Here is a 337-nt window from a genome sequence, read left to right as displayed (position 1 = left end):
ACAACCCGGGGCAGGCGCTGAACCTGCGTGGCAGGCGGAGTGTTGCGCGGGCCTCGCTCGCCGGCGGCGGAGCGAGGCACGGATAGGAAGTAGAGAGTTAGTCAATTCTTAACTAATTTTCTAACTTAATTTACTCGTTTGGTAGTATAGCTTTATTGGTTTGTTAGGTCGTGAATTTCTGAAACTTTCGCGGGAGAGCGACAGCACTCAGTGGCAGCCAGCGATCACCGGGAGCGAGGGCGGAGCTCCGATCGTCCCCGGGATAAATTTTACTATCGCAATAATCACTATTTCTCTACTGGCTGTGGTGTGCTGAGGTCACCTGACGTGAAACGGT

The sequence above is a fragment of the Cystoisospora suis genome, assembly GCF_002600585.1.
Source record: "Cystoisospora suis strain Wien I chromosome Unknown contig_657, whole genome shotgun sequence".
Classification (NCBI taxonomy): domain Eukaryota; phylum Apicomplexa; class Conoidasida; order Eucoccidiorida; family Sarcocystidae; genus Cystoisospora; species Cystoisospora suis.
Note: the sequence above shows the minus strand (reverse complement) of the source record.